A 20,417-nucleotide genomic window follows, 5' to 3' on the forward strand; every position below is an offset into this window, starting at 1 on the left:
TTTCCCCTTTGTGCTCAGCCACCTTAAATACATATTGAGACAGAGCAGTGCGCATATGCTTTCAGCAGTCACTATTTGAAATTTAAATGGAAATATCTGATGATTTACACAGCTCTTTATATTAATATGTAGGTATTTTTCTATGTACTCCCAAACAGGTCCGTATGAGTATTAAAGCAAACACAAAAACTTGTTGTTCAAAATCCTTATGTGTGAAGTAACAATGCAGCATTTTTTCATGCTTTTAATTATCATGTTCACATCTATTTGAGCTGGTTTGAAGAGGACTAGATATGTGAGTTTAAATGCTGGTGACATCACTCATAGGTCACCCATGAAGGCCTTGTCATTTATTCCTCGTGATGTCTCTTGGCTCAAAAGGCATATAGCCGTTTCCTTATTAAGTGCTACTGCAAGGCGATTTCCTCTGATGCAATCTGAGGGACAGAGGTTACTATAGATCAGGTTCCAGCAAAATCATTAAGAAATCAAATAGTGGTTTTAAAAATTGTAAACCCCCACCTCTGTTTGGACACAGAACTCAGACAAGTTTGGAAATTCTCGATAAAACAATCAAATGAGGTTAGGCAGCTTTTTTAGAAAATAATTTGGTGCACTGGGACCTTGGCAGCCCCACCCCACCCCCCGGAAGAGTTCTCATAAATGCTCTTTGTCGATGTTTGGCAGCAACGCTTTAGTATATGTGTATTTTTTTTCATTGAAATATTTCATTGAAATAAATGAGAGTTCTGTGGAAATGGCCATGAAAGGAAATCAGCCCGGAAGTGACTACAACCCTGCTCTTACACACGCACGCTATCCGGTTGCGTAATATGTTAGGCTGTGTGAAGGGAATTTTTTCAGTTGTCTTTAATCTCTTCCTCACAGCCTGGCACCAGACAAGGCACCGTTCCAACCCCACCCTCTTGCGGGCAGCCGAGGCAGTGTGTTTTGATGGGTGTGCACCCCTAGTGTAAATTGCATTACCTAGTGACTAATTCCATTATTTTCAATTTCACTAATAGTTTCGTTCACTGCTGTCTATCTTGGGCATCAATCCATCAGCGTTTGTATAGCGCAGCACTGTCAGCCCTAAGGGTATCTGGGCGCTGAGGGTGCTGCGTCTCTGTTGAAAAGCCAGGTCTTTAGTTTCTTTCTAAAGTCCTCCAACGAAGGTGCTTTTCGGAGGTGGAGGTCATGGGTGCAATGTAGGAAAAGGAGCCCTTGTGACGGATGCAGGGTGTCTAGGAAGCAGATGGAGGTTCAGTTGATGGCTGAACCACGATGGTCCTTCATCGTGGAAGCCTTTGTAGGCGTGCAGGAGGATCTTGAACTGGCATCTCTTCTTGATGGGGAGCCAGTGGAGGTTTCTGAGGTGAGGGATGATGCTGGTCCATTTGGGGCAGTCCAGGATGAGTCTGGCTGTGGCGTTCTGTATGGTCTGGAATCTTTTGAGGAGCTGGGTGGAAATTTCGGTGTAGAGAGGTTTGCTGTTATTGAGGCAGCTGGTGATGAGAGGCTGAGTAACTGTCTTTCTGGTGTTGGTTGGGATCCATCTGAAGATTCTGCGGAGCATGCGAAGGGTGTGGAAGCAGGAGGAGGTGACTGCATTGAATTGTCTTTTCATGGTCAGTTGCCTGTCTAGTATGATGCCTAGGTTGCATGCATGGTCTGTCGGTGTTAGTGTAGGTCCAAAATCTGCTGGCCACCAGCTGTGGTCCCATACGGAGGTGTTCTTCCCGAAGATCAGTACTTCTGTTTTGTTGGAGTTGAGTTGGAGCAGTTGTCTCTCATCCATTTGGCTATGGTGCTCATGGCATTGCAGAAGTTGGTTTTGGCATTAGATGGGTCCTCGGTGAGTGAGAGGATTAGTTGCGTGTCATCTGCATAGGACATTATGTTGCGTCCCTGGGATCTGACGACATCTGCAAGGGGGGTCATGTTATATGGGGTTTTATAGCTCGCTCAATTACTACTGGAGTATCCTGGCAATGCTAGAGGCAGAAGTTAGAGGCGGGAAGATGTAGATGGTGAACAGGATGGGGCTGACAGGTAAACCTTAGGGTACGCTGCACATGAAACTCCTGGTGCAGAGTTGAAGGGAGGCAATGCTCTGTGTCCGTCCTGTAAGGAAAGAGGCAATCCACTTGAGGGCGTTTTGCTGTATGCCAGCATTGTAGAGGCTGTCAATGAGGGTGTAGTAGGAGACGGTGTCGAACACAGCAGAGAGGTGGAGGATGATCAGGACCACAGTTTCTCTTCGGTCGAGGAGAGTTCTGATGTCATCTGTGGTTGCGATCAGCGTAGTCTCGGTGCTGTGGTTGGCACAGAATCCTAATTTTGAGGCGTGGAGTAGGTGGTTTAGTTCCAGGTATTCGGTGAGCTGTTGGTTGATGGCATGAGGTGGGGAATAGGAAGATTTGCCCTTTGGATGCCAAGATTCAGTCTGTGATAGCGTGGGAGGTACCTTCTACTCAAACTGTGGTGGGGGCCTTTTTAGGACTCACTTGTTATTACAGAAACGTTGCGGGCAACTATGGAAGTATGTTTTTTAGGAACATGGGGACCCCAGCACAGAGACCTGGGGTAAAGTATGATGCTTGTGTGAACAGTGGTCTTAGTAGAGGCCCGAAGGGTCCTCTGGTAGCCTGGGCTAAAGTGATTTTTTCAATAGATTAAATCAAGTGATCAGATTCATGAGGAGTCCTAGGAGGACTAGGTTATTTAGTATTCATGGACACAAAGTTTTGTTACATATGACAATACATCTATTATCTCCATGAATAAACCATCATATCTTTTACGTAGTGTTTTTAGTGCTCACAAAGGGCTTTAGAAGTGCATGAAGTGAAGGTGTGTAGGTGACAGTTAAAAAAACATCGCATTGAACAACAAACATAAATTACAAAACTCCACAAATAAATGCAAGCGGTAATGGAGTTTTTGTTGATAAGGTCGACGGCGTTTCGATCTCAAGTTACTGAGATCATCATCAGGACGTTAGCCTGTGAGCATTGAGAATCCAGTAGATAATGGCAGTGTGTGGGCGTCAGATACGATCGCAGAGGGATTACAGGTTCCATCAGCGGAATAATTGACTCGCAATTATTCCGCCGATGTAACCCGGTCATTCCGGTCCTCAGCAACGAGCAGTCTCTTCAAATTCAAGTCCTCACCTTGCAAGGTCAGACCTCCAGACACCGCTCCGCCCAGGCAATTCACCCCCAGCCCTATGACCCTTGTGGGCTGCCCCAAATAATGCACTAGGAGGCTGTCGGGACACATAATAGCCATCGCTACGTGTAACTCTTAAAGCGATCACCACGCGAACCTTGTAATCCCCCTGCGATCGTAACCGATGCCCACGGGGGACCATGCGTGCTTTACGTTAATTGAAATAAATCATAGATAAATATACAAGCAATGCCATGGGTAAATAGTAGGGCCCCTTTTATTTCTTAGCATTTGAAGTGCAGTGTAAATTGTGCTCATTATGCCTTGCGCGGCGTTAAGCAATGCAGTTTTGAACCATTGTTAAATGCATAGGCCATGAGGGTGATAAATCACATAGGGCCATATGTACCATATTCCAATTTTGCATTTTCTAAATAGAGAATCCTAAGAAATCGCTAAGTGGAATGTATAAAAATAGCACATTCCTGATAGCGATTCCTACAGAGTCGCAATCGCTATTAGGAAATCTTTATGTAGGAAATGTGGAGCCATTCATTCCTCCCTGAACACCTTCAGGAAGAACCTGAAAACCTGGCTCTTCAGCTAAAAAGATCTGCAGACCCCCCCATCAGCGCCTTGAGACCCTCACGGGTGAGTAGCATGCTTACAATTGATTGATATGGGCCAAGGCCCAAAGTTACGAATAGTTTTGCATTCCCTAATAAAGAATCGCAATTTTGGGAATGCAAAAGTATTCCTACCTGTGGGCCTAAGCCCCCCCAGATCAAATGGAAAAAATGGTGCTGGTATAGAGCACTCAGTTGCTCTCGAGGCAAGTTAGGCGCTCAATGGCACAGTAAAAAATGCATTTTAGGTGCATTTTGAAAATTGCACATGAATACCATCGACTTGGAGTCGATGGTAATATAATTTACAAAATCCACTTTTCGTATTTAGGAAATGCTTTGTACATGTACTTAGGAAATGGCAAATAGGTAATCCTATTTGTGATTATCCCAGTATTTGTATTTTCATTTTTAGGGACTCGATAAATGCTATTTCTGCTGGGTAGAAATCCCATTTTGTGACCACCTTTCGTCCTTTGTACATACCAAAAGGCTATTTAGCTTTTCTCAATGGACTGAAAAAGCGACCCAATCTGTTAAAAAATGCTGAACGGCTTCTTACATATGACCCAAAGATACTGCATAAACAGGTAGCCACTATGTGATTGATGCGCACAAGCCAAAAAGGCTCTTAGGGATTGACAATTGTATATCCGATATCAGCTCGTGTCGAGAACACACGCTGTTACTGTGGAGTGTTATAGACGGACGACGGGGATGAAAACCCACGTGTCTCAGGCACCTGTTAAATAGTGTTGGGTCCCTCATAGTGCCCTGCGAGTGTCATCTAGATTAGTATGAAATGGTGCATGTGTCATCCCACTACTTTTATGGTGGTCACATTCATATTTGCACAACCACCATCGCTTTAAACATATGCCGTTTTCTATTTGAACATGCCAAACATGCATGTTTGAGGGAAATCAATCCAGTGGACCTCATCCAAAAATGACCGGTATTTCGCTGTGCTTAGTGCTCATGTGTTTAAGGGTATGTGCTAATAATTCCACATCACTCACTGCGTATTTTAAGTCACCACTCTAAAATACATAAAGAATTTTCTAAGTCCATGTGATCTTGTGAATGAAGATCTAAACATAAAAATACAATCATTAAGGTGCCAGTAAATTCTAGTATAGCATCCTTTAAGATACTTCGGAGGGTAAACTTACTAGTTAAGGTACGGGTTGGGTCACACCCTACGTCCATGTATGCCGAATTACTCGTACAGAAGCCGCTACTTCTCTCCTGTGGTGTCTGAAACCACTAGACTGCGCACTGCGGTCTACTTGTTGGGCCTGGATAATGCTCATCATTACAGGAAGAACTGGTGCACATAAAAAGGAATTGTTGGGTCCAGATGGTAGATGCACATGCAGGATTGGTACGAAATGTAATTGCTTGCATATATTAATAGACCGTCAAAAATTAGTAGTCCCGCGAAAACAGTTTTTACGACCGATATTTGTAAAATATAGCATTGGGTCCCGTCTGCATGCAATTGAGCTCCTCACAGATATGTTTTACCTAGATATTGCCATTGCGGTGGCGAAGTTTATCCAGGCTATTAAAAAGTTGTTCATTGAATAGGAAATGGAGGATTAGATCAAGTAATGAGGAATGGAGAATTAAGTTTTATTCTTTTAATATTTTAAAACAGGTTTTAGTGAAGTCGATCTACCCTTAGGATGTTGGAATCTATTTTATTGCTGTATGAAATTGCTTTTAACTATGATGGAGGATATGGAACATCATACGTACTTATGGAAACGATATGTGGTTTTAGTAATTATTTTAAGAATTTTAAAATAAATGTGTATTCCTTGTGGTTTAGAGATCAATGATCTAAATAAACTTAACTTGGTGCACAACCTGCCTGCAATGGATCCCTTGACGTCTATGTTCATGTTCACTGTGTAAACGGGGCACACTAATTAATCACACCAATGATGTCAATCCATATAAATAAGCTGATTGCTGTATAATGGTCTAGGTGTTTCTGATATTTCTGTCACAGGTCTAAAAACTTCGAGTGTGACCAATATTGTACTTTGCAATGTCTTCCCACGATCCATAAAAGACTAGACAAACCACCTGGGCATCCAATAGTGTTGGGATGGAGATCCGCCTTAGAACCTATTGGCAGATACTTTGACTCCCACATCAAAGACGAGGTCCCCAAACTTAAATCATACGTCAGGGACCTATGCAATTTATGTATGATGTTGAGGGTACTCCTTTCACTATGGGAGAGGATATACTGGTGACATCGGATGGTGAGGCACTTTACACTAACACCCCAACAACCGAGGCCCGTGGTTCCCAAACTGTGCGCCGCGGCACCCCGGTGCGCCGTAACGAGGAGCCAGGGGCGCCGCGACCACAATTGGGAAAAGTGAAGCAGCCTCTGCCAAAATACCTCCCACCTGCAAAAACCGGGGACATGGTTTGTCCCAAGAACGCACTGCTGCCATTGCCTGCCATACGTGCGTACATATACGTGTCTGACGTGTGTTTTGCAGCCGTCGGAGGTAGTCTCCATTACCTCCTCGTTAGTCTTCCTCGCCACATGATTTACATAGTGAGCTTTAGCTCCACAACAGAACCCTCCAAAGCAAAAGAAAACACCTCCCACCCCCTCCCAACATGGCCGACCAGTCCCACCTGACCTCTATAAGAGGCAGACCGGCCCAACCAACAGCCTGTTTTTTTTGTTCTGCGCGATTCTCTCCAGAGCTCTGTTCAGGTAAGATGGGCCGGCGTGAGCTGGCCCTGGGGTTTTAGGGTGGTGGACCTGCTCTAGCGGTCCCTGGTGCCTTATGCCTAAAAATCCCCCCCCCCCCCCTCTTCCTTCCCCCGGTCCTATGGGGCCGGTTAGGTGCTGCTCTAGCGTGCCAGGGGTTTACAGGGGGGGGGGGGGGGGGCCGGGGATGTGGGGTGTATGGTCATTCCCTTGTATCCCCAGGTCGTTACTAATGGGCCCTGGCCACTAAGTGGGCTTTGGGTCCGGCGCTGGGGGTTCTCCTGTATGTATGAGGGGGCCCCGGTTACCTTTGAAACGCCTGGCGTGGGTCCTTGGGGCTCACGCTGTCTAGCAGTGCTAGCAGTGGACTATCACAACGGACCTGATATTCTCGTCCCGGTGCCTATTCCAATGATAGAGTCACTCTTTACGACTCCACTACGCATTTGGCTCCACTTTATCCCTGCACGCGTTAGTGCGGCGCGTTTCCCTGGTATTCCTGTCTGCTGAAGAATTTCTCAGTGGTGGTGCGCATACTTTGCATGTAGGAGGCGCCGGGTTCAATCCCCGGCGTCTCCAGTCTTTTGCCATATACGCGTCGCAGTGTGTGGCCCCTGGCCATGCCCCCGTGACTTGGCCGGCCTGCGTGTAACGTGCCTCGCACGAGGTCGCTTCGGCGCTTGCAGGAGTATGAGACTCTTACTTTAAGGGTCGTGGGTTCGAGCCCCACATTGGGCGAAAATGAGTAATTTTTGCCTGAATCTTGCATTAGACATGCAATAACTCCCAGAAATTGTATATACCGTTGTTCTTCGGTACTACGCAGCCTAGCGGCTGACTGCACCTACCTCGTCGGTCGGCGGGTCCTCGGGGGCTCTGCTGGTCGGGTCCGGGTGTTTGGTCTGCAGCCTCGGGTCACGGCGCTGGTCGCTTCCGCCTCCTGACGGGGTTTTCTTGCATTTCCTGGGTCCCGCGGCTGGTTGCAGCGCGGGGGTTGGCTACGGGTGCCTCCCGCCTCTTGGGGGCGGGGCATCGCTCGGCCAGGTACGGCCTCTGTAGCGGCCAGGGCTGTAGGTGCACTTGCAGGCGGCGGGCGGCACGCGGAGCGGTCCGAGGCGCTGGAGCTCACAGGTGAGGCTTCGGCCGGAGGTGGGTCTGCCCCCACGGAGGTTCCGTCCCTGCATGGGCGGTGATGTTTGTTTTGTTGGCGGTTCCACCCACTCCGCTAGTATCTGCCGTCCTCGGGCGGCTCTGCTGATGCGAGGAATTGTCCCCGGCGCCTGGGGCGCGTTCAGGAGGACACGGCTGTTCCGGTTGTCATCCGGGGGGCCCGTGTTTCCCCCGAGGACTGTGCGGGCTGGGGCGTGGAGCCAGATTGATGGCTCAATGGACTGATGCGTCCTCTACAGGGTGCCATAATCGGCCTCATAAAGTCCTGGCCCCTCGTCCGTCACCATCGACGGAGCCTCCCATTTCCGGAGGGGCTCGCTGCGGCTGCATTTTTTACTCCAGCTCAAAGGTAGGTCTTGTACCTTTGGTGCGGACAGCCCTCACAGGCCAGCCCGGGTTTTTCCTCGCCTCGGTGCCTTTCCCACTCGTGGCCTCCCATTCTGCGTCTCTGGGCAATGGCGTGGGTTTGTCGCATGCACGGCCCCCACGAGGCTTAGGTTGCCTTGCCTCCACCTGAAGGTGCCAGAGGGTACTACTGCGGCATTGGGCCGTTCCACCCTGTAAGCGCCTGGTCACGTACGCTCTCAGTAGAGGAGCAGGGTCGGGCCTGGTTGGTCCCTGGATGGGAGTCGGCCTGGGCATACCGGGTGCGGTTGGCTTTAGGCATTCATTCCGGCGCCTTGAGACCCTTAGGGGGTGTTGTGCGCTTTTCTTGGGTCGCTTACGCGACGGAAGTTTTGGTGTGGCCCCTGTGCTGGGTGGTCACGCGCCAGGTTGTGGAGATGTGTGGCTCAATGGTTAGAGCAGCAGACCCTGTTGCGGAGGTCTAGCCCGGGACCAGTGTTCAATTCCCCGCCTCGTCGGGTCTTGGGCTCGAAAATTCCACCGTCCTGATTGTCCTCGCCTCGGTGCCTATTCCTACCATGGAGTCCCGCTCTGCAACTCGGGGCAATAGCTTGCTTAATCTCCAGGAGGGCCCCCACAACGCTAAGGATGCCTGGCCTCCACCTTGTGGGTGCCCAGGAGTGGACGCCTCACAGGGAAAGCCTGGAGGGGTCCACAGCGGTATTTTACGTCCCTAGGGGTGAGGGCGTCTCGCCTTCTCTTGGGATGGGGCCCTTCGACATTTCCCCCGGATTTCGGGGTGTCAGCCTTCGCGTGGGGTGTTCTGGGCTTCCGGGCCCGGGTTTTCGAGTGCTCGCTTCGGCAGCACAATTACTAAGATTGGCTTTTCCCGGTCTCGTGCTGGTGCGGCCGCTCCCGTTTTGTTCGCCCCTTGATCCTGGCTTTCGGCCGTCTCCCTCCCTGGGATTCCCGGGGGGGGGGGGGGGCGCTGTCGCCTCCGTTGCGTCCCTTCTTGGGACGTTGCTGTCAGGGTTCTTGGGCTCTTTGGGCTTACTGGCCGGTCTCCAGTCTGGCGGTTTTCCGCGGGATCCGCCTTCTCGGAAGGTTAGGGTACCTTCTCCTTCCCTTGTCTCGCCTGTGGCCCGTGGGTGGGGAATGTGCTCCTGGCCCGCCTGGTGGAGCTTCTTCGCCGGGTGGGGGTCTGGGTGTTCCCTGTATGGACGTATGGTTCTTCTCGGCCTCGTCGTTTTCGTGGGTGAGGCGTCTCGTCAGGCGGTGTCTCTCCTCCGTCGGCTCCCTGCACTTTGTGCGGTGGTCCCTTCGGCCCCCGTCTCGGGCTTGTCCTCCTTCGGGGGTCGTGTGCCTGGTCCCGGTTCTTCCCTCTGGTTCTTTCGGGGGAGGTTTGGCCGGGGCGTTTGGGGGTCGTTGGGATCTCCTGCAGTCTCGCTGCTCCTGGTGCTTCGGGGTTGCTGGCAGTCCTCCTGGCCTGCCGTCTTTTGCACCAGTGCTTCGGGGGTCGGTCGACCTGGCGCCTGTCCTGTCCCTTCGGGCGGTCTTTCCCCCGGAGTCCGACGGAGTCGGGTCTGGCCTTCGTTGCCTGGTCTCGCCCTGCCCCGGTGGTGTTTCGACGCCTGGGGCCTCGGCTCGGTCTGCCTCCGATGTCTCTGTTCACGGAGGGGAACTCGGCCCTCCGGCCCGGGTTCTACTCCTCCTTCCGGGTCCTTATTGCCTGTCTTTCACGTGGCCTTTCGGTCGGATGTTTGCGTTTCCCCCGTGCCCTCTGAGATCGCGGGTCCTCGGCAGGATTCGCTTGGGCAGGGCCGGGGTGCTCATGGGTGCTCAACTCGGCAGCGCATGACCTTGTTTTGGAACGTTACGGTGGAGAGGTGCCTGGCACCCGCGCGTGGTTGCCACGCAAGTCGTGGTGCGTTCCGGTTTTTAGTTCCCGGCGGGGTCCACCGCCCCGGGTACCCTCTCCTATGGCGTGCTGACGGTTCGTGCCTCCTGGCCGATCCCGGATCTTCCCGTGCCGTGGTTGGGTCCCCCGCTCTCGGCGTCGGTGTTGAGCCGGCTCTTGTCGGCTGGCCTGCCTCCTTCTGCAGGCCTGGTTCTTGTGCGGAGGACGCTGCTTGCTCGGGGGTTGTGGCTTTGCTGCTGGGTGCCCGCAGGTCTTTGCCTGTGCCCGGCGCTGGGCGTCCTTCTCGCGTTGGCGCGGTCGGCTTGGTGCGGTCCCCGCCTCCGTGGTCCCCTTGCGGGTCTTGGTTTTCCGGTCTGAGGGTTTTCCTGGGGCGTGGCCCCTTCTTCCCTGTGGGCCCGGTGGGCGGCCTTGCGGGCCTTCCACAGTCCGGTGTTCGACGGCCTGGTTTCCCTGGTGGCTCGCTTGGCGCCGATGTTGTTTGTCCTTCGCCCTCGGACGCTCTGCCGGTCTCCCCCTTGGGTGCTCGCTTCGGCAGCACATATACTAATATTGGACCGATACAGAGGAGATTTGCTGGGCCCCTGCGCAAGGGTGACTCGCAAATTCGTGAGGCGTTCCATATGAGTTCTCTCTCTCGTTCTACGAGCTCTTCGGGGTCCGCCCTTTTGGGCCCCGGCCCTCGGTGGCTTTGCGGTTCCGCACCTTTCAGGTGGTTTTTCCCTGGTGGCAGTGGTGTCTGCTGGGCGGAGGGGCGTGCGGGGGTCGTTCCTCCGCTCCCCGCCCTTCTTGCGGGTTTGGCCGGACGTGGTTGTTCCTCCGGCAGGTCCCCCGTGTCCTTCCCGGGGTTCCTTCCCTGGGGCCTCGGTCTCGGGTGGTATCTTTACCGCTTTTCCCTGCCGACAAGGTTCCTCTCTTGTCCGTGCTGGTTGTTCGGCGTGCTCTTTTGGCTTCTCTTGGCCGCACGTTTTTCCTTTCCCGGTGGGATGGCCTGTTTTGTGTCTTTTGGCCCGGTTCGTTCGGGCCACTAGCCCTCGTTCCACCTTGGTTCGCTGGCTTCCACAGGCTATCATCCTTTCCTACGCTTCGCTGGGTTCGGTGGATCCGGCAGGGGTCCAGGGTCGGTCCACGGGGAGTGGCTCGGGGCCCTGGGCCCCCTTCAGGGTGTCTCCTCTGTGGAGATTTGTCGGGCGTCGGCGGTGTCGTCCCCCGCCTTGTTCTTGGGACTCTTTCGGTCCCGGGGGACGTCGCTGGGGCCGTTCGGAGTGCAGGTGCTGCGGCTCCTGGCTGGCCTGCTTTTCCTTTATGTCTTGATTTCAGGTTTCCTGTGATCCCTGTTTTCTTGTCGTTTATTCTACTTCAACCTTGGGTTGGTTTTCTCTGCATCACCGTGTGGTGTTGTTTTTATGGTGGTCAATGAAGCCTTGTTGGCTTGGGTATTTGCTCACTATGTAAATCATGTGGCGAGGAAGACTAACGAGGAGGTAATGCCCCGGTTACTTACCGGTAATCTTCATTACTCCGAGTATAGTCTTCCTCGCCACATGAGTTCCCTCCCCCCCTCCCTGTCTGGCTATCGGCTTCATTGTTTGCTTGGTAGATCAGGCTGTTGGTTGGGCCGGTCCGCCTCTTATAGAGGTCAGGTGGGACTGGTCGGCCATGTTGGGAGGGGGTGGGAGGTGTTTTCTTTTGCTTTGGAGGGTTCTGTTGTGGAGCTAAAGCTCACTATGTAAATCATGTGGCGAGGAAGACTATACTCGGAGTAATGAAGATTACCGGTAAGTAACCGGGGCATTACAGGCCATACAATTGCCAAACGCAGCTCTAGCCGAGGGGAAGTTACTTGTGCTGTCTTCTGCCGTAGGACCCTCTTCCCACGTAAGGTAAATTAAAAGGGCAGTTGGTGTTGATTTATAACGTTATTACAACACGTTGCTTACGTTTTCTGGGTTCAGTGTTGCCATTTGTCTGTGCGTTGCTGCGAAGAATGTGACACGGTCTCTTTATTTATTTTACCTTTTTCGTGATGATTCATGGTGTTTTAGCTGGCAGTGCGTTTACCCGGAGATCTTGACCCTTCAAGATTTTTTAAATGAAGTTCTCCGGTATTTAATTTCTTATGTTTCGCTCTTCATTTTCGAGCTGTATGCCAATAGCACGCTTTTAGCATCGGGCTGTGCCTGGATAATTTAAATACTAACCACAAACAGGGTGGCAGTTTGGAAGGGCAAAAACTGAACAGAAGCTTTTGTTACTTTTGGGCCTAGTCCAGCCAAGTCTCCAGGCGATCTCTAAACCTCTGCTCTTCCGACATCAAAGTTGGCATAAGCTTGCTATGCATGGCCTCCAGGTCGCTGATGCTTTGGGGCTGTTCATTCTTTGCAGTACTTTACAGAATTTCAAGCCCAGATTATTTATTGACTCATCTCTTTCGAGCTTCCAAACAGAATGATGGACAGATAGGTAGATAGATAAATAGGTACGAAAGTAGGTAGATAGATAGATAAATAGGTAGGTAAGTAGGTAGATAGAGAGAAAAATAGATAGATCTACCTTTTTTACAGAATTAATATGTCTGGTCGAAGCCACTGTTATGTGTTGCAATGCTTAAATGCCATTCTTTCAAACTCTGGGCATTGGATATCGATTAAGGAAGCAGCATATTTTGCCTCACCTGGAAATGAATGTCTGATAAGAGACTCTAGAATATTTTCACACCTTGCCATATGATTGTATGTTTTCTGTTTAAGATTATTTGGATACTGTTTTCCCAAAATGCCATAAGCAGAGTGTTTATTAGGAAAAATACATATACTATAAATCAGAGAGGAAAGACACGGGGATTCCCAGCACCACAACTTTGCATAAGCTGTGCAAGCAGAGACAGGCCACACATTTCTAGCAGTTCATTCCCAGGGCTTCACTGCAGATCATCTGATGAAACTGAAACAAAGACAAATTCTGAGGCCAGAAAGTGCAAGATTGACCTGCAAAAATGTAAACTACCATCACTGAGCGAGCTGATCATACCTTTTTAGCCTTATGTGCCAGACCCAGAAGCAAGACATTACACATCATAGGCAGGCACAGGCTGAAAGCATGGCTATTGAGAGCAAAAGGGTGGTTAATTCCCTGTATTCATATGGAGGGCAGTACAGCCAGCTCCAAGATTCAATTAGAATCAAGCTGGGTGCTATATAAAAGTTTCAAGCCACACACTCAAATGAGAGCGATATTGAAAAAAAAGTTCTTCATTTGTGGGTACTAAAAGCAGAGGTTCGTCTTACTAACAGCCATGCCGATCTCCTGCCTAACCTTCGCTTTACACCTGCATCAGCAGCATTATTTTTACTGTAAAAACGGAGCACGATAAAAATCAGACATAAAATATAAGCCAAGCCAAGGCCTTCTTCTCTCTGAGAGAAGGTCTTGGCTTGGCTTATGTTTTATGTCTGATTTCTAATGTGCTCCATTTTTACAGTAAAAATAATGCTAGTGAAATGCTGATCACAGTTTGGGAACCACAGCCTTAAAGGTGACAAAAGGGTGAAAGTGGCGAGAGGAAAGCCAAAAGCACAGAAAGGCAAAACTGAAAAGAGGTGAAAGAAAGGCAAATCGCAAGAGACAGAGGTAAAAAATAAGTCTTAAAGAGAGAAGCAGATGTGGATCTCAGATTTAGTTTTTATTAAACAACTGTTCTCTTATTTTTTTTACAAATATGACTATAATACCTTCATTGCATCCCAATTAATTTAAGGAAGACAACAGGAAGTACTCCCGAGGTCGGGCTTACATCCTCCCCCACCCGGCCCGCCGGTAAAAAAATGGTGGGGAGCCACAGCCAATTACCAATTAGGTCAAGGGAGCCATGGGTCAAAAAAGTTTGGGAACCACTGACCTAGGCTATTGAAGAGATACAGGAATGTCTGTATACAACGGCGATGAACAGTGACACCTGTTCCTTTCATATCTACACTCATAAAGATAGCCCTCAAGCAAAACTATTTTATGATTAGGAATGAGCTCTTCCTTCAGAAGAAGGGTGTTGCCATGTGCTCTTGCGTTGCGCCGAATGTAACGAAGCTCTTTTTGGGAAGATTTGAAGAGGGGTCAATATATCACCCAGTTAACCCATATACAGAGAAGAACAGGATTGGAAGCATTTCATAGACGACATATTCTTCATCGGGCATGGTAATGAGGATTACCTTAAACAGTTGATATAATGGATCAACTTACAGAGTATAGACCCCAAATTCACAGCTAACTACAGAAATGTAGAGGTTAGCTACTTGGACCTACTAGTCAGACATGAGAATGGCGCTTTATACATGACCCTGTGCAAAAAAAGGACTGATTGCATTACTCCAATACAGCACTCACCAATCCTGGGCCCTCAGAGACAATTAAACCTGTGACCAATTTTTACACCTACGCAGCAGTTGTAAACTCAAGGAAGACTTCTTCTTGGAAGCGGGATTACTCACGGCTAACCTGTTAGACAAAGACTACCCTGAGAAATTTGTGACCGGCGCCATGAAACCAGACTGGTTCTGCCCTAGGGAAGCCATCCTGATGCCCAGAACTAAGGGAAACGATGGGAAGATTGTTATGGTTAGCACCTTCTCACCTAAGAGCCCTGAGGTGCAAAAATATTGTCAAAAAGAATTAGCCTTTGGTTAATGAAACATGTACGCAAAGGCCTCTGTTTGCGTTCATCAGGGACGAAATTGTCAGAGGGTCACAGGAATCCACCTCAAAACAGTAATATCAGAACTTTAAGGGTCTTCCTACACTGTTAGGACATCATAAACGTGGTAGATGTGTAGTATGTGGTTTCACTGCAAACACTAAACGCCTCATTTATGAGGCCCTTACATTCTGCTGTTGCATTTCTTCTTCATATGCTGCGGCGGCGTAAAAAATGTGCCATATTTACAAAGGGACGCACCTAGGCAGGTGCGTCACTTGGTAAACTCCAGGTATAATGTATGCAGGGTGGGTGTTCCGATGCACAAAAGCCTCATAGAAGTGGCACTGTGAAATCTATGAGATTGCACTGCATCACTTCTACGGAGTCACTTCGTCAAATCTTTGCGCCTGCTTGAAGCAGGCGTACGGGGTGACACAGGCCTTTTCACAAGGTGCTTGTCCCATGTGAAATGACACATTGCTGGAGTTGCACTGGTTTCCAGGCACACTCCAGGAATGCGTAATTTTTGTTCTGACAGATACATCAGAATTCCTGACGTATCAGTAAATCCTTTCAACTTGGAGCGCCGCATAGTAAATACGGCGCATCCATGGTGTTGCAAGGATTGTGCACTGAAAAGTGTTGCATCGCTGTTTCACCCAAGCGATGCAACACTTTTCATAAATAAGGCCCTACGTTTTTAGAAACTATTGACAGAAAATTCACACTAAAGGCATTCTCCTGTAATACCAAGAATGTACTCAGATGTCCTTGCATGGACCTGTACGTGAGACAGACAACAAAAATGATTTAACAGTGAATCGCCCAACACAGAAGGATGTATTCGCTGGAAGGTGGAAGGAGCACCTTTGGTACTAAATTACAAGGAACTCTGACACATGGAAAATTAGTAATATTGGAGATGGCTGAGTTTGTGATAACCGCGGTGGAAGTATCAGCGAGATTCTCAACCGCACAGAATGCAAATGGTTGGACATGCTCAAGCACTACCATGGGACGGAATGATGTGGTTGAAATAAGATGACTTTTAGTCCTCCCTACATGACATGTTTCATGTGTTCTGGGCATTAAATGGGTATTTGTGACTCACTGCATTATGTGGTGTATTTAAACATGAAAGATGTTTGTTATGATCAGTGTTACAATATAATGAGTCAAACATATCTGTTCATAGTGCAATGAGCGAATGAGCCTTGCTGTACAATACATGGTCTACCCGTAACTCATACACCTTCCACCCTAAACAGACGCAAATAAAATAAGCAACATGCCACTGTTCACAACTTCCCATCTCCATGTCTACTGCACAACAAGGCTATTCTACAAAACAACACAGCTCACCAACTCACTCAACCACCATTTCCACCACCTACACATGCCTTCTTAACCTGCTGGACATTAATACAATACAGAACAGCTACACTATTGCTATCCTCATACAGCTAATACCAGCACTAAGGACACCTGCTACAAGTCCACAAAACACTGCTCACTCTTCTAAAAAATAAAGTCACACCATCACCAAAACACACTCTTTAAACTGCCTACTAATAAATGCTTGATCTCTCAAACACAACCTGACTTACACTCCATAACTGAATCATGGCTGGGAGACCACATTGCTCCAGTGTTGCATGAAGCTGTTCCTCTAGGCTATCAAACTATCTCACAAAATCATATAATCAAAAGAGGAGGTGGCTTAGCTGTTGTATTCAATCAAACATTAAATATCACGAAAACTGACGACGTCTTCATTCAAGTTTGTGAGACATTCCCAGATACATTTATAACACTACACTCCAGCCTTTGCATTCTTGGTGGCCTAAACATTTGGTTTGACAAACCCAATATGTCCCATACAAAAACAATCATTACTGGCCTAGACGCACTGACCTACATCAGATCGTCCACAAACCCACACACATCGCTGGAAACATCCTAGATGTCATTTCTGCAAATTAAGAACTAGTTACCTTTCACACAATTACTCAAATGATATGGTCAGACCACCATTTGCTCGCTTTCCAACATAAAACAGCGCAAAGCAAAACACTCAAAACCACCGTACATGCATCCACCTATTGACCGTGGAATAAACTTGATTTTAAACACTTAGACACACAACTAACATCCAATACAGATCAAGGTTTAATAAAGTCCATTCAGAAACTATACGAGCAGCTACAGGAAGCTTTTGATATCCTAATACCACTGACAACAACTCAACAGAACAAAAGAAAACAGACACCTCGGAGAAACACAGAGCTAAAAGAGATAAAACAGGATTATTAGAAATCTGCAACGCACCTGGCTCAAAACAAACACCAATCAAGACGAACGTCAACTACAGAAACATAACAGATTATGCAAGTCAGCAATCAAAAAAGCTAAGACAAAATACTTCTACTCTCTCCAATGCACTACCCTATTTCTCACCAAATACCTCTCTATATATACCCTCTACCTCCACTCTCTGACTCATCTCAAACACCATTCTACTATGATCCCCCAAATAACCCTTTCTAGACTCCTTCCTCCTCTACCCCTCCTTGCATCATTTCATACCTCTTTTACTATTTAGACCTTTCAAACAAGCTTTTCTAAATCCTTCCCTCTGACTCTTCCGACGTCCACCTCCCCTTTAGTCATCCCAGACCTCATCCTACTGCTTTGATCTCAAAAAAACTCTTTCTAGACCCTTTCCTCTTCTATCCCTCCACTATCCTTTTCAATCCAACTAACAGACTCACATGTTCACCCCCCAAATTAATGTAATATTTCCCTATGATAATTCCCCTCTAATCCTGTTTGGGTTCCAGAGTAACATGCTTCCTACTAAAAAGCGCTTCAACACCTCATCAGGGGTAGCAAGTGCTACATAAATGCAAACCCTCCCCTCTTCTATCCCTCCACTATCCTTTTCCATTCCAAATAACAAACTCAAGTATAATACCTTAAAGGATGATATACTAGGCTTTACTGACATGTTAATGATTGTATTTTTATGTTTAGATCTTCATTCACAAGATCACATGGACTTAAAAAATTGTTTATGTATTTTGGAGTGGTGACTTAAAGTACTCTGAGTGATGTGGAATTATTGGCACATACCCTTAAACGCATGAGCACTGAGCACAGTGTAATACCGATCATTTTTGGATGAGTTCCACTGGATTGATGTTCGGCATGTTCAAATAGATATCGGCATATGTTTAAATCTGTGGTGGTTGTATACAAATGAATTTCGATCACACCAAATGTAGTGGGATGTCATATGCGCCATATCATACTAAGCTTAACAACACTATCAGGGCACTATGAGGGCCCCACCCTCTTTAACAGGTGTATGAGATTCGTAGCTTGCCATCGCCCATCCTCACCACTCCACGGTAACGGATGTGTTCTTAACACGAGGTTATATCTGATAGACACTTGTTAATCACTATGAGCCTTTCTGCCTTATGCATAGATTTATGTGTTACTTAGAGACAGTGCATCGCACATAGGAGACAATTGCTCCATCAGACACATGGTCATCCTTTGAGAGATCTCCTAGTGGATATGAATTATTTTGGTGAGTTATTAAGAAATACACTCTAGATATATTACACACACACAATAGTGATTGACGGCGCTGGCTGACGGGTTGGTCTGGTTTCTGTCTCCCACAACATGCCGATTATAAGCCAGACGACTTTGTCCTGAAGTGACCCTCCCACTCATAATGGGCCAAAACGTTGAAATGCATCTCCATAGGTTAGGTGATAATTTTTGATCCACATTGTACTATACTGTATGCACATTGTACAACTTGACCCAGGAACCAAGCACAATGTATTGTGTCTTTTGTATATATTTTCATGTTTACTCACTTGTATTGAAGGAGAATAAGCAACAGAAACTTTTCCAGTCTCAGTGTCTGTTTTATGCTACCCGAATGAGCACATTCCATTAGGCTACCTAAAGAACACATTTAGTGTGGGTTTCCCCAGATTTATTCAAAGATGATTACATTTTTCACAAAGAGCCTCATGGTAGACTTAATGCATAACACGTATTGTGGCTGTAGGCTGACACAGCACAGGTTAAGAAGTCCAATTTTACGCTAGGATCAATAAAAAGATTAACAACATAGTTATGTTGGAGAAGTCTCACAGATGCACATTCTTGAGTATGCCTTCGATTAGCGGTCATACCACTGTTGTGTTCCCTTTGCAATTTAGCTGGTCCTTGCTTCCCAATTAGAATGCAAAATCTTGGCAGCAAGTTCCTTTCATTTAAGAGAACTGCCACAATGGAGGCGGCGAGCTAGTGTTGAGGCCAGAAATGTCATCACTGTTTCCCACACTGTGGCATCAAGGCACATGGTTTGTTACGCGTGTGATGATGCAAGTAGTGATTCATGGTGTCAGAGTTCCATGCAGTACTCATCTTATAGACAACCATCACTGCATCAGCAGCCTTCTCATACCTTTAGGGGCTCTGATAAAGGGACAGACTATCTCCCTCTCCACAAGCAACTTCCAGATTCTTCTCTTGCTTCTTATAATCAACATTCTTGACTGTGCTGAGCCTGGCATTCAATGGCTGGTGGGAGACATGATTGAGAAATTTCAACAAGCTGGGGAAGAATCTATCTTATATATGCTAGGCTTCTCAAGACGATCTGATATGGTTACAGTATCACATGTTCTGCCACTCTGCCAGAGTAATAAGTGATACCAACCTTGGCAATCTTAGAAGAGGTGGGTCAGGAATCAAACATTACATGCTTGCTGGACAAGAATGACATTATTCCTGCCCGTAGGGACAAGTGGAGGGTTTCTTCTTTGTCTTCCTGATCTGTCCCAATCGGTGTGTCATCATGCCTTCAATAGGGATGCATTACAACAAATCATTCCCTTGGCATCTCTGGGAAACTTCACGGTGACATTGGACTTAATAGACGTTTATCTTTATATTTGAAAAGTCCTTCAGAATTGTTGTTCAGGCCTGTGTACATTGTCTTTATTTTCAATTTAAAGTGCTTTATTTTGGGGTCAATACTGCTCCACACGTCTCTTTAGAAAAGAAAGCCTTTAAAGTGTGCTAGCAGTTCAGGAATGTCAGCCTTATCATGCCTGTGTACTCATTTTTTCAAGTGTCATCTAATTCCTTCTCCAGATAGTACATTTATTGGAGCCCAATTCAGGAAGGTTATAGGGTTGGTTTTTCTATCTACAAGCAGAGCAGTAAAAATACTCTAATTACTGAAACAGCTTTTCTCCAGAGATTCTTCCCCAGTAAGTATGTTGTTCAATGTCCCATTTTACATGGCAGCACGTGCTTTCATGGTTTCACTGGGCTGCCTACATATGCATCCTCTCCTGTCTCATGCTCTCTCTTTTTGAGACTCAACATCTCAAGCATCTCTGTTTCCTACTCACCACTACTTTAGACCTAACTCCAATGGTGGTTTCATCTTCCTGACTCTCTGCAACCTGCCCTACATTTATTAGTCATGACAGATGCCAGTTGTTTGGCGGGGTAGCCACATTGGGAAATTATTCAACACAAGCCCTTCGGAATCCAAATTAGAGTTGGAGATGGGAGAGAGTTAGCTGTAGTATACAGAGCTCTAATGAATTTCTTCCATTGATCTGGGACAAAGCTGTTCATGTATTATCCAACCTCATGGCGGCAGTGCCCTTCGTAGATTGCCAGGGACCTCCACTTCCCATTCTCTTAGTT

General features: G+C 47.5%; 1 protein-coding gene and 1 non-coding gene across 2 annotated transcripts in view; both read left to right on the forward strand.

Annotated features, from left to right (window-relative positions):
• Window positions 1-20,417, forward strand: part of ACP3 (acid phosphatase 3) — a 263,609-nt gene that overhangs the window by 13,967 nt on the left and 229,225 nt on the right. The window lies entirely within an intron of this gene.
• Window positions 10,496-10,602, forward strand: LOC147689161 (U6 spliceosomal RNA). The gene has a single exon (XR_015300801.1). It is a non-coding gene; the product is annotated as a U6 spliceosomal RNA (small nuclear RNA).

This window comes from Lissotriton vulgaris, chromosome 10 (assembly GCF_964263255.1).
Source record: "Lissotriton vulgaris chromosome 10, aLisVul1.2, whole genome shotgun sequence".
Lineage (NCBI taxonomy): Eukaryota > Metazoa > Chordata > Amphibia > Caudata > Salamandridae > Lissotriton > Lissotriton vulgaris.